This window comes from Podarcis bocagei, assembly GCF_964188305.1.
Source record: "Podarcis bocagei genome assembly, chromosome: 1".
NCBI lineage: Eukaryota > Metazoa > Chordata > Lepidosauria > Squamata > Lacertidae > Podarcis > Podarcis bocagei.
The window spans coordinates 89794471-89808997 of record NC_138125.1 but is presented as its reverse complement, the minus strand read 5'-3'; the positions used below and the strand labels follow the sequence as shown (position 1 = coordinate 89808997).

At 44.5% G+C, this 14527-nt stretch overlaps 1 protein-coding gene across 21 annotated transcripts in view; it reads right to left on the bottom strand.

Annotated features, from left to right (window-relative positions):
• The window catches only part of TNS1 (tensin 1), a 325194-nt gene that overhangs the window by 71760 nt on the left and 238907 nt on the right, over nucleotides 1–14527 (bottom strand). The gene's annotated exons all lie outside the window — the stretch shown is intronic.

Genomic DNA, 14527 nt, shown 5'->3' with positions numbered 1-14527 from the left:
ACAACAACACAGGGTGGCCACAAATACACAGACGGAAGTGGCTGCCAGGGACAGTCTGTTGATATTCAAATTCACATCCTTCCCACACAAATGCCCCCTGATCATTTCTCTTTCTCAGTATCGCAGGATGATTTAGGAACCCACAGTAGCTTGGTTACATTCGCTGCTGCTCTTCTCCGACCCTAAATGCTATTTAAGAGGCAGCCACAAAACCCTGGACAAACAGGATAAATATGGTGCCTTACAGATACAGTCCCTTAAATAAACTCACTCTGGTAGATCTATTTCTATTGGCCCTGCATGGTTAGGCCCAGATTTATTTACTGTCTCTGTAGCAGAAGAGACTGAGATGAATTTTCAAGTCCATAGAGCTTATTAAATTAAGGATAGTTTGGGAATTAATGTGTAGGGGGTTCTTACCAGGGACTTAGCCTGACCATCAGCAAATACATGCTGTACCCACATTTTTTCCTTCTGTTGCAAAATAATTAGGGGCCAGTTTCTAATATACTATTCTCAAGCAAGATGGTCAGATGGGAGTGATAACTAATTTCCAGGGAGTGCTGTCTGATACTGGTCATTGTGTTTCGTATTGATCTGGCTTTGGGCCTTGTTTTGATCTCTATTGTGGAGGAAGTGTGAATCTGTTGACTTCCTTGGACTGCTCTGCTGCTTTTTGTACCATGAGCCATGGTATCCTTCTGGGTCACCTTGCCAAGTTGGGAGCTGGTGTGGTCTCAGTTTGTTGGTTCTCCTCTTACCTGTCCTATGAATGGTGATGGGGAATTCCTTCTCTGTCACATTCTTTTGTACATGTTGTTAGCCTACCTGAAGGTTCCACTAGGCTATGCTTAGCAGGATATATATTAAATAAATAAATAAATAAATAAATAAATAAATAAAGTGAAATATCAAGTTAGTGACCACTTGATGGGACAGTGAGCAGAAGAAGAGGAAGAGGAGTTTGGATTTGATATCCTGCCTTTCACTCCCCTTAAGGAGTCTCAAAGTGGCTAACAATCTCCTTTCCCTTCCTCCCTCACAACAAACACTCTGTGAGGTGAGTGAGGCTGAGAGACTACAGAGAAGTGTGACTGGCCCAAGGTCACCCAGCAGCTGCATGTGGAGGAGTGGGGAAGCGAACCCATTTCACCAGATTATGAGTCCACCGCTCTTAACCATTACACCAAGTTGGTTCCAGTTAGGCAGCAGTTAGTGTGTGGAAGATTTGTGGCGCATTCTAAATAACTAATATTGATATACCCAGTGTGGCTTATTTATGGCAGGCATGACACAGTCTGTATCTCAGACCCTAGCCCCCCCCCCCAAAAACCAAACAGCAAGAAGATATATCCTATACACTTCTGCAGAACCAATTTTTTCTGATGGTCCTTGGAAAATGCCTACTAAAAAAAGTATATAAAAAATAAGGCATTTTCGGCTCCTTTGCTTTATCTCTGAAATTTAAATCCTGGTGAAAGTCAACAACTTTCAAAAGGTCCGTAATCACTTCTTATAATATCTGTATATTAATCTGGATTACTTCTCTAAATTTATTGCTCGAAGTAAACATATTAAGTGATGCTACATTTTAGAGCTGAACAATAGATTTAATGAACGTTTCATTCTGTCTTTCCAGTTTTCGTAAATTTCAATCGGTGTTCTTGCAGATGGATTCTTGCAAAGCATATCCTAATAATTGTACTGATGGATTGATGGATTGACAAGACAGCATCATAGAAAGATCAACTGAGCAAATTGCTCCAAGGCTGGAGGTGAACAGAGGCCTTGTGAGTCTGTCCATCCCATGCACCCCTCCTAAGCTCCACCTGCTTCCCTGAAGACTGTGAATCCTTAATGGGTCACCCACTAGGCCTGCAGACTAGCACTTTTTCTTTCTGTAGCCTCCTGCTGGGCAGGTACAGTGTAGTGGGAGGCATTTGATTCAGGGCATGGAAGAAAATGCTCACTAGACCCACCCTGGAGAATGGCAAACACAACTAATAGACTACATGGAAATGGCGGAAATGACTGGCAGAATCCGAGACCAGGGAGAAGAGCTCGTGGAAGAAGATTGGAGGAAATTTAAAATTTATTTACAGAAACATTGCAAAATTTTTGAATGCTGATGACGTTGAAATGAACTGAAGGGGTTCTAGCAACAAGGTAAAATGTAAGATGGGATTGATAATAGATAAGTTAAATTGGATATGAATTTGCTGAACCAAATTTTTAAAAAGGGATACAAAAAAGGGAGGTGTGAGGAAGTCAGGAGAATAAGTTAACTAAAGATGAGAATTTAAAAAAGAGGGAGTTTTATTTTTATGTGTGTTTTTTTCTTTTCCCTTTTGTGTTTAATGTTTGTATTTTTGTATTTTGTGATTTTGTATTTTTCTGTTTTTGTACTTTTTCTGAATTACTTTATTGATAAAACTTAATAAAATATTAATTTTAAAAAATGCTCACTAGAGTCCAGGCTTGGCTTCTACCAGCTGTTGACCATTAACCACAAGTTCGGTGTCGAGATCCCGGTCCAGTTATCAGCTGGTGGAACAGCAGCCCTAGCTTACCCTCCTCTGGGTCTGAGCTCAAGGCTGGGGCCATGACAGTAATTACACTGGATTGCACTCTTGCAGCAAGCCTCGATTTAATCTGTTACAAACAAAGTCTTGTCCAAAAGGTATAGATGCGACAAATGTTAAACATGGAGGGCAAGAGACACAAGGTGATCCTGGGAATATGGGTAGGGTGCAAACATGGGGTGTTGTGATAGGTTTCTGCCTGATGGAGGGAACTTAACCCACAGAGGGAGCTTGGGGTTTAGGCATGCCCTGATCCACACTGTGACACAAAGGTGACAGGAATATCTGAAATCCTGCCTAAAACCAATATTTATAGCCCTGTGGGTATTAACAAGCCAGAGAGACAAGACACTTGTGCCACAAGCAGCTGCTGCGAGCCTTTTCCGCGCCACAACCCGCAGTGACCTCACTGGCAAACTAGATATATCCCGCCCCCCTTTACTGCTCTGCTCCCTGGTGTGAAGGCAGATGATTTACAAGGGCTCCAAGCACTCAACTCCGTGAATAAAAAAATGATACCAAAGATGGGGAGGGACCGACGTAGTGGGCTGTAAATAACAATATGGACTTAGTGGGGAAAGCATGGCAAACATCTGAAGGCAAAGAGCCTCGTGTAACATATACATGCACTGACGACAACAGACAGCTACTGTATTAGTTTATAGCACAAGCATGTGTACAGCAACCAACATATATACACACAGATACACGGATCAAACATGCTTTCCAAAATACACGAAAGGGGCTATTTTTAACTCATCCTGAAGAGTCCATGAAGATTTAGAATTGTACACTATAAATGCCTCTGAGTTCTCCAGCCACAATCTCTGTAAATTATACACCAAAGAAAAAAATGTATGCTTCATTTTAATTACATTTCCCCCAAGTTATCCTATTTATTCTGGGAATGTCTATACAGTGGTACCTCAGGTTACATACGCTTCAGGTTACACATGCTTCAGGTTACAGACTCCGCTAACCCAGAAATAGTACCTCGGGTTAAGAATTTTGCTTCAGGATGAGAACAGAAATCGTGCTCAGGCGGCACGGCGGCAGCAGGAGGCCCCATTAGCTAAAGTGGTGCTTCAGGTTACGAACAGTTTCAGGATAAGAACAGACCTCTGAAACGAATTAAGTACTTAACCCGAGGTACCACTGAATTTGTGTAAACTTAAATATTCTTCCTGATCCTTTTGAATCAAGAGATTTAGTGCAGATCATGTTCCAACAGAGCATCATTTACCATCCTGGTGTTTGGGGCTATAACTCCCATCAGGCTCAGCCAGCACGTCAAATGAATATTTGGTACTTTTAAGATCTTCAATCAGGGTGGTCCAACATGCATGCAGCCCTCAAGGCCTTGGGAAGGAAGTGTGAGGGCTGGGCTGCGTGTGTCAAATTTTAGCTTTGCTCCCCACACCCTGTGCAACAAGGCAGTGCGAGGTCTATGAGTTCCATTTCAAAGCACTCTTGTGGCCCGTATGAAAAGTTGGACTGCCCTTCTTAGATGAAGTGTTCTCTGGAGGTCATCTCCCCTTTACTCAAGGAACCGAGAACAAAGACCAAAAATGTGATGAGGATTCCCCAAACCCCTGATTCCTGAAACCAATTAACTGCGCAAGAAAACTAGTTGTGCAAATTCTAGGCAGGGAACCTTGTCTCCTGATCATCTACCTTGCAGTTTAATCAGCATTAAGTATCCCCCTTGCAAACCACAATGCCTTCCCTCACTGTTGGGCAATTCCACTCTCTTCTCCTTTTGGCCAGCCCTTGGAATTCTCCCAGCCATTTGACAGGGTTTTTTGAATCTACTGTTTACAATTTTATCCAGTCATTCCTCTAAGGAAATCTCTGCCTCCTGTTTTACCTTCTCAGCATCCCTGTCAGGTAGGTCATGCTGGAAGATAACAACCAGCCCAAGATCACTCAGCGAGCTTCAAGGCTGAGTGGGGATTTGAACCTGTGTCACTCCAGTTCTAGTCTGACACACCATCCACTACACTGTGCTAGTTCTCCAGTGAATGGCAGAACTAATGAAACTGTAATTCAGAGAAAGAAAGCAGAACTAATTAAACCAAGGCATGCCCTTACAAACAGCAGATTTCAAAATCCAAAGTGATTTTCCATGAGGTGGCAGGCCTGAATTATGAAGGTGTTGTTGTTGTTCCCACTATTATTCTTAGCTATTTGAGCTTCACTGCGTGCAACAGACGGTTGGAGATAAATGCATGCTAAAGAGTTGCCGGGAATCCCGCCATGCGCATAACCAAATGGATTTACCCTCACCCTGATTTTACTTTATGATCCCAGCACAGAAAAACAATTACCTTCTACACACAAACGCAGCAAGAAGCTGTGCTGCTGCCTGCCTCACAACAAGCTCTCCTGGTAGGAACGTCTGCTGGCACCAGGCCACAGGGTAATTAGAGTGCAGCAGGAGTGATTGCTTCTGGCAGCCTGTCGCAGGGATAGCGGAGATACATCCTTCATGCTGCTAATCCAGCATTTCAGAGAAACAGGGGTGGGGGCTCTGGCATCCCTGCCAAATGGCTGCACCTGCAGAAAGCTTTGCATTCCTCTTAGGAAGACCCTTTGGGGATTGCAGTTCACCATCCCGCCAATTATACCTTTTCTCCTCACTGAATTTGCTGTCCTAATGACCACTTAGAGCCACTTTAAAGCAAACTGAAAAGACATTTGCACGGAGGAGGAGGAGGAGGAGGAGGAGGAGGAGGAGGAGGAGATGCTATTGGACCTGTTGATCAAGATGGTATTGGATTGAAGTTTGAATACAAATCGGATAACTTATATTTCGGTGTAAATCCCTCCCACTGTAAAGGGAGTTCCATTTCGGTTTTATTATGTCATAAGCTTTTGTAAACTTAAGTGTAGATGTGCACTGTAACTTATGCCGCAAAAAACAATAACAGATACTCTTGGCACCCTGTGACAAAACACTCTGTTGATTTGCTACCACAGGATAAAATAGATAAACACCTGGAGTTTAAATGAAGCATTTACCATCACTAGCCTTTAGGATGGGGATAGATTACAGATAACTAAGTGACAAAAAGCAAATAGAACATGTGGGGAGGTAGTTCCATTAGCACAAAGTTTTCTGGCTGCACAATGGAACTGCAGCTTCCTTTCCACTCTCTGCAGCCCCCAGTCTGCTTGGGGTGTGGGTGGGTGTCCCCCAAACATCTGGAGCAGATTTGGGGAGGGCCAGGGGGCATGGGGAAGAGAGGGAGAAGTTTGGTTGCAAAAATATAAATCCTAGCATTAACAGAGATACTTGGTTGGATGCCTCCCCCAGTCCCTGGTAGCATTTGCATATGAAGGCTATGGTAGTTCATGGTTAAACCAAAACCTGGACATAAACCAGGGGGAACCAGTGTGCTGCCCTCCAGATATTGCTGGACTCCAACTCCCATCAGCACCAGCTATCATTGCAAAGGTCAAGAATGATGGGAGTTACAATCTAGAAACATCTGGGGGTCTACATTGTCTATCCCTGCCATCAACGTTTGATGGAAAGAGAGTTCTACTGTGTGTTTTTATAATAATAATAAATGTGATTACTCTTGTGAGTTAGGCAATGTTTAGATAACTCTTTCACACTGGGCTCTGCAATATAGTATTCTGTGCACCAATTTAATCTTAAGTACCGTTATTTATGTGCCACAGAGCTCTTCTTAGTATACTAGAGCAAATGAACATGGCTGGCCCCTTGGAATCTGTGATTAAGTATTGCAACTTCTTGGTAGACCCCTTGTGAAATCTGAACTCTGCCCTGGAGAATAACTTTTACAGATGCTTAGCAGCACTAGGCTGCAGATCACATACCATACCGCTGTACTGGGAACCATCTTCTCAGTGCGGAGGATGAATAAAAGGGCACTTTTCTGGACAAGTGCCAGCCTCTGTTCTATGCAGCTACAATGCAATTGAACTGGCTCTTTCCTAGGTTGGTATGGTGTGTATGTATGCATGTTTCTTGTAGTGCTCCCAAACCCCACCACCATCTTTCAGACTCCTAGTTAGACATCATATCCCAGTTATGCTATTGCCAGGCCAAAGGGACTCTTAATGAAGCACTTGAGCAGAATTGGACCCCTCTCCCCCCACTCTGAATCACATCTCATCTAGGAAGCACTGAGGCAGGAATTCAAGGGGGTGGGGGCAAAGCTCTGGCCAAACAATGTAGCATCTGTAACAGAGAGTCTATCTTTGGAAAAGTCATTGGCATTGCCCCATCCATGTGACCAGCCTCAGCTTGGCCCAAATGCATTTGTAAGGGTACTGAAGCAATTTGCCAGTGGCAGAGTGGACCAAGATATTTGGCTCAGCTGAAAGAAAACAAAGCAGTGACTTACGCTTAAAGGCAACGCATTTACGAAAGGATACAAACTCTAAACACAAGCCCTGAGTTTTCATTGGTGGCAAGATCTAATATCTCCATTTGCTTGATTTTCACTTGCAAAATCTTGAGATTTTGCCACAAATTTCATATGAGTTTTATGTACCTGAATATTAGAAGTGGTATCCACTGCTAAAATTCTCCTTTGTACATACCAGCTTTCATTTTAGGAATAAAAGATGGAAGGGTATCTCCTCTCTCATAGTTTTAAAGACAGACTTGAACTGGGGGAATCCCTTCATGCAGTGAGTTCTGCTATTGCCTGGTTTCTCTGCTGACATGTTAGTCACTGTCTTTGTGGGCAAAATAACTCATGGTAAAGATGATCGTCGCACAAATGATGGGATCAGTAAAAGAGCACATACTTCGCATGCAAAAAGACCCAGGTTTAATCATCTCTAGCAATCTCAGGTCACAGGGTTGGGAAAGTTTCTATGTGAGACTTTGGAGAGCCACTGCCAAGAGGAGTGATTAGATTTGTGCTATATGGAACTATATGGATGAGGAACTCTGCAAAACTCTAGTTCCAGACAAGATTGGCATACATGCAGCGCACCACCTGCAGCCTGACATTTTCCAGAGAAGGCAACACATGACCAGACACAGTTTCTGGCTGCAGCTATAGGACCAGTAGAGAAACATGCTAATTCTGCTTTGGAAAAACAGCACAGGTTCAGGTGGGCTGTTCCTTCTCACACCCTCATATCCTGCTACTTCATTCAGGGAGGGGGATGGAGACAGCAGAAGCACATTGCAAAGACAAGCTGCTTTCAGAGTCTCAGCCCTTCCAATGTGCTTGTGCACCAGGGAAGGACAGCGTCATACGCCATGTGGAGATTTTCCTGGAGGGGATGGTCAGATCAGGCAGAAGAGGGAGATGAGCTCAAAGACCTGAAGCCCAATGACCTTGGGGAGGGTCCTAGCAGGTCAGGATCTGAAACCAAGGAAGAAGCCACAGGTGCAGAGTTGGATCCCAGGGAAGGACCAGGCAGGTTGTCAGAGCAGGTACCCACCCTCGTGTCATCAGATGCTTCCGACCAGTCCCCTTCCATGCAGGAACCATCCTCCTGCCCAGGAGTCTGCACTCGCAGAGAAGGTGCCAAATGATGGTACAAAGAGACTGCTCAATTGCTAGCCTCTTGAAGGAGTGCCCGTTTGCTCGCCCAGTCCAAAGATGCCTCTTGCTTGCTGCACTAAAGTGGTACCTGCTCTACTCTTTAAAAAGGTCAGGGGGTGGCTCGCTTGTTGGATCAACGTAAAATCATAAAATTGCAGAGTTGGGAGGGATCCAGAGGGTCATCTAGTCCAACCCTCCCAACCTTCTCTTGCTTAGCCATGCATACCACCTGCTATGCCATTGAACCCATGCCACAGCAGAAGCCGTAAGTCAAGTTCTTCATCCGGCAAGTGGCAGGACAGGCAGCAGGCCGGGTGGGGGGGGTGATAAGGGAGTAAACTTTAGATGTGCTCACATGACCATCCAAGATCAACAGCTCAGCCATTTCAGCTGTGTAGCTGGCTCATTACCTACTACATCTGTTAATCCAGTTAATAAAAGATCAAATCCAGACTGCGACACAACATCCCCAGCTACTTTACAAAAGAAGGAAGCTGCTCTAGCAACCAACTGGCACACTTTTCTTGTGGCAGTCAGGAAGGGAATTAGAGTCTTTTTCTTATTTATCTACCCCCACCCCCTTGAAAAGGAAGATCTTGCACATCACTGAGAACTGAACCATCATTGTCTGGAAAAACCTCCCAACCCTCTCTGTCTGTGTCTCTCGGGTTAGCATTCTGGCGATGAAGCTACCATCTGTCCTGCCTTCTTCTGACTTCCTCAACTTCATGCCAGCTTCTCCTGACCACTAGGCACACACTTATTACTGCTGTGCCAGAAACTCTGCATGCAGCTCCATTGCCAAATATGGCAAGAAAATCTGTAAATAAGGAATATTCTGCCTTCGTTCCAGTCCCACCCACCTACTGCTCTGTGCTGGCCATGTTTTTTCCCTTCTTTCTGACAAAAACTCCAGCTAGGCAGAATTCCCAAAGGGTTTGGTTGTGTGTTCCTCAACCCCCCCCCTTAAATTAACAGGATGCATGCAAATACATTGCACACCTGGCCCTTCGTCACTCTGCTACAACAGCTGATAAAAGCAGACTGAACAAATATCTGCCTACATCCCAGCTTGTATCTCTGTATATCCTGGAGTACTTCAGACATTACTTAATAAATGGGCAACAGGAAGCAGTAGTAGATTTGCACTTCCTGCTCTTTGTACTTGCTTATAGTGTATGAAGAGAAAACTTGACCATTTCTCTCATCCTATCCCTCTCGCCTCCCATGTTACGGAAAAAGGAGATGTTGACAACAGGGAGGGAAGTCCCAGATGGAAAGAAAGTAAGCAAAGCAGATCATTGTGCAGTTAGTACAGCCAAATGCACAGGTGAGTCACCTCATGTCCATGGGACAAACACAGTCCTTTGGGCCTCTCTATTTAACCCTCAGTGCTCTGCCCATCTGCCCCCCCCTTTTCCCAGGCTACACCCCTCACTGGCTTCGCACCCTCCTTGAGTGTTTTGGCCTGGCTGGAATTTGTCCTTGACACCTCTCACTGGTCTGGATGGAGGTTAGAGAAGGGTGTGTGGGTGTGAGTAGAAATTAGCCTAATGTACAAAAATAAAATTCTTTCTTCTGCCCACTTTTTTCTCTGCTTTGCCCACCCCTGGCATGTGGCCCTTGAAAGGCTGCCCATAAGGGAATGTGGCCCTCTGGCTGAACAGGGTTCCTCACTCCTGTTCTGACAGGTGCAATTCTATCCTGCCTCCTCTAAAGTGTGTACAGAACTGCAACCTGAATCTATGCACTGTTAGCGTCCCTAACAATGATACTGCTATGGCAATGCTAGCCTAGATCTAAGGTAGATGGGTATAGCCTTACTGCAGAGAAGAAATCCTGTTCTCTCCTTTCAATTTTTTTCAAAATGAAGAACTCCTTGAGGTATGAAGTAGAAGTTCTCCAGCTGTGAGAAAAAGGGGAGTGGGGGAGGAGAGAGGAGCAAGAACAATTCTGAATACCAAACCCAACTGGAAGATGAGCCAAGCCTTCCCGAAGAGATTTTTGGCTCAATTCACCTGAGTATTTTCCATGTGGCTGCCACTTTGGCCAACAATGAAAGGCTCAGCATTAGCAAATGCAATCCCAGTTCCCTCCTTTCTGCACATCTTCCACCTTCTGAAACTACAGAATGCGTGACGAGCAGGGGGAAGCCATAAATACCAAAGATGAAGCAAGGACTCCTTTGAGATTTTCACAACCCATCCATTATCATTAATGTTTCCTTGCACATGGGATGAAGTGCTTTGAATGCTAATGACTCCAGGAATGGAAACCTTTGCTAACCTTACAAGGAAATGGAATGGGGTTCTACATGGAAGATGGGCAGTGAAGCTTAGGAACATTCCAGGGTGATATTGTGGGGACTGTGCTGCACAGATGCATAAAATAGGCCTTGCTGTTTCTCCATGCCTGAAAATTTATATTGCACATCCATTAGTTGGAGACAGTGAATTAGTTGGAGACAATTCTGCAAATGGGCTGGCATTTTTCAAAGGCTGGGAACAGTTTCTATTAATACTTGGGTCCCTATATAGACAGATTATCCCCAAAACAACCTATCCTTGTTCTGCCCAATGCAATATTTGATTGCATGTGAACATTCTGTTTTGAGTTAAACTGCATCTAAAAAACCATTTAAGCACAAAAGCTGTAAGTAGTCATGTGGATCACATGCCCTTCTGACATTCATTGGGGATATGCATGCAAGAGCTCTGTGAGAAAAGAATATCTGTCTATGAAACCCCCCAGGAGAAAATAGTTTCATCTCCTGAGCACCATCCTTAAACCTGAATTGGAGGGTGAGTAACATACACACTCCCAATAAAAAATAGTAACTCCAAGCATATACAGATAATTTTAGGATTCAATAAATTACATCCGGAGCCGAACAGGCCACAGAGGCCAATATAAATCACTACATTTCCCAAAGTTGATCCAATTTTCTGCTTGGCTGGTAATTGTGGTGATTTTACAACATTCCTCAAAACTCTTCCCCCCACCCCACAATAAACTGGCACATGCAAAAGAAGCTACAGAGTCTCTGATTCTCTGGAACAGCATCCAACGGGTATTCTTATATACCGAAAATATTCAGGCCATAGAATCATCCACCTTATTCATCACTCAATAAAATTAATAACAATAGGCTTTTGCTGGGTGAGATAAGCAGAAGCCAAACATTGCTGGTTTCAAAGTCACATGCATCATTGTTCCCATTCTGCTGCAGTTCATCTTCCACCAAAGACTACATTTTTCATCTTGCTGCCCACTGTGGCAAAATCACATTATTTACACAATTAATTACATAGGTTACATTGCCATTACTGTATGTTATTGCACTCCATTCATTTCATCCAAGGGGGGATCAATGCAAATGGAGGGGAAGTAATCAATGATATATCATTTGGGGAAAGAAAGCAACAGCAGCAGCAAATACCAGTTGCACTCTCTGGATTGTTTTCTGTTCTGAACATGGGACGGATAAATAAACCTCAGCCATTTCTGCTCCTCTTTCCTTCTTCATCAGAATTCTCCAACAACCCTGTCCACCCCCATCTCTGTGTACACAACAAGGTCTCATCTCTGCTGCTTAGTTATACACAGTGAACACTCAATCCTATTTTTTTTCTCAGAGATGGTAAGCAAAGAACAACAACAACAACTCTCCACAGTTCTGCTGGGTAGGGACTTATTTCTGCCCATCCAAATGTAAATGCCAAAGCACTGTCTTCTGAGAAACTGGTTGCAATTGCAGCCCGTTCTGGGAGCAGCATGGATGAGCTCAAGCTGAACTACCGGTACGCCCACCATGTGTTCAAGTTTGTGAGCCCATGTGCCCAGCTTGCTCTCTCAGGCAGGAATCCAGACATTTCTCCATAGCCAGCAAGGATGGGAGGGAAGCCATGCCATTCCAGCCAGCTCATTGATAGCTGCAGCACTCGCTCTCACTCTCGGGCAGCTGAAGCATCCTGTCTCTATGAAACCTATCAGTAACCTATCACTCAGCCTGAGGACTTGGGTGAGAGACTCGGCAGAAATCTTGGCTTTGCTCTCTGAGCCTTATCATACACATCAGTCGGGCACTTCGCAAACATCCGTGCCATCTGTTTCTTGGGCAGGGCCCGCTTGCTGCACGTGACCTTCAGGCCGTCCAGAAAATGCATCTGTTTCCACCTCTCCCCATTCCTCTTCGTACACTGGCTCTGAGGCAGGCTGCCCGTGACAGTCTGTGCTAGGCATGTGGGCAAGGATAGGAGTGACCATGACTTAGCAACTGGGGCAGCGGGAACCTAAGGCAAAATAAAACACCGTTGCCAAGTTTGTCGAGTGACCTCAGTGGAAACTGGCCCTAAGAAAAGGAACTCACCCTTTTGGTGTCATCATGGGATTCATCTGGAAAGGGAGCAAGCGGCAGATGATCTCAAGCCAATTTAATTCAGTTGGACGCAGAGATCAAGGCAAAGGGGCTGCCTGACTAAAAGATGCATTTGCAGTGGCTACTTGCATTAGTAATTGCTTCCTTATAAATCAAACCAATTTTTGTCCACTAAGGGGAAATTCCAGACGCGACACTAAAAGCACTTTCTGAGCCACGTATTGTGAGTGCTGCTAATGTGTAACAGGAAGCAAAAGAGGGAAAATGTAGGCTTTGCTTTCTTATCACAAGCCACTTTTAAACAAAACCGATTTATGCATCACCATGTGAAAATGTTGCATACATTGGTTCACACTGCTGTAACTAACACTTGGTTTTCAATAGGGCTGCAGGAAAAAGCCTCCTCCCCTTTTTACCTGTTCTGCCACAGTCTTGCTGTACAGCTTTGGGTAGTTATGGTCAGAACAGTGGTTTATTCAACCCATTGTCCTGTTTCCAAAGTGTGTTTTAGAGTAATTCTCTCCTTCCCCTACCCCTCAAAAGCACATACAATACAGCCATTCACCCAAAGCCATTCATTCCCAAGCATCTAACAGACTGAGATTTAGGGAGATCCTGAGCATGAAGTTGGCAGTCCACTGATCATCTTTGTTGAGCAGCTATTGCCATTTCAGAAAGTATTTAATCCTTATGGAGCTCTACTTACACTGCCACTATTGGCATCATTCCATACCAGAGAGTTGCACAAAACAAAGTTTCTAAAAAAGACAGCCTACTGTATCAACTTCTGTGTCATATGCTCAGCAGTGGAATAGCCCACCGCCTACCCTGTTTCAAAAAGTCCCTGAATCTTTGATTTTCCAGAGCCCAACACATACATTTTTGCAGCTACCTAAACGCAATGTTGTAGTATGTTGCCCATCTGTATACTTGTTAACTCTTCTCCATCCTTTTTGTGTCATTCCACAACCAGTCGACCAACCCCGCACAGACACTCCCCCTTTCAGACTAGTAAGTAGGAAGGCTACCGTCCAATTCTGGCATCTAAGTGAAGAAACTGTGCTCCTTCAAAAGTGTGGTCACAATATGGGAGAGGGCTTGAAGTGGAAACTGCACAAGCATTATAACATCAAGGTTTGGTTTTCAAGAACTCCCATTCAAAGACTGAAAGCAGAAATGCTTTGGGATAAGAATACTAGAAGGGAGGGGGTGGAATGCCAATTAGACCCTGTGTAAGGATTGTTATCCCCTGCTTGACTCAGACATTGTTTTAAACAAAGAGCATGAAAGCTAGCTCTTGTTGCACTAGCATCTCCCGTTCCTTCCCTCTCCGTATTGCTTTGTTTCCTTTGTCTCTCCCTCAGTCCCTGTTCCAGTACCAGATCTGGACTGTAAGCTCCTTGGAGCAGAGGCCTGCTTCTTGCTTCTGTTTTTTAAAGTAACATGTGGATTCAGTAGCAGCTAGTGCTTCCTAGCACTGCATATTGCTGCTGCTTACCAAGAGGGAGAAGGGCAAGGCGATAGGGAGCTTAGCATGGTGCAGGTGAAGCATCAAGTGGGCTCCACCACTGCTCCTGCTCTGTGCCACGTTCCCCACTGCCTTGCCACTCCACCTCAGTGTAAGGGGCAGTGGCATTGGGAAGCCAGAAGAGCAACATAGCCCCACCTGCACCGATTGTGCTGCATAAATGCTAGTGAACCATGAAGTCTTTTTCTGATAAGTTTCCAAAGTTCCCCTTTTTTGAATGAAAAGTCTCAAGAAGCACTTCACAGATGCATACAATCATGTGCCTTGTCCTAAAATGTTATTTGAAAATAGGGGAGGAATGGTGATGGGAGCTATAGATATCGCTATCTAAAGGGCACCAAAGGAAGCACATCCATCAATTTAAGACTTGGATCACAACGCTGAAGTGTAAGATGATGCTAGGCTTTATCATGCCCTCCAGAAAGCTTATCCCTAGTAATAGACTAAAAAAATGCTTGCTTTAACTGAGCTGGCATTTACCAGGTGGCACACAAGCACACCA